The sequence below is a fragment of the Penaeus monodon genome, chromosome 15 (assembly GCF_015228065.2).
Source record: "Penaeus monodon isolate SGIC_2016 chromosome 15, NSTDA_Pmon_1, whole genome shotgun sequence".
Taxonomy (NCBI): domain Eukaryota; kingdom Metazoa; phylum Arthropoda; class Malacostraca; order Decapoda; family Penaeidae; genus Penaeus; species Penaeus monodon.
In genome coordinates, this window is record NC_051400.1 from 9,849,652 (window position 1) to 9,849,911 (window position 260).

Genomic DNA, 260 nt, shown 5'->3' on the forward strand with positions numbered 1-260 from the left:
ATTACATATATTTTTTCAGTATTAAGCTATTTCGCGGCGAAGTGACAGACAGACTAAAGACCCCAATTAAGCGTATTCCAGTTTCGTTAACGGAGCAAAGTGTAATAACGAGGAGGCCAACTAACGTAATGACTCGATTAAGCGCATTCTGAAATCATGCGAGTCAGGTAGCTAATGTGATGGAAATCGTACCATTAACAAAGCACTTGGGTTATTGCCGAGTATGTGCGGATATCCCCCTTAATGAATCAGGTAAATGG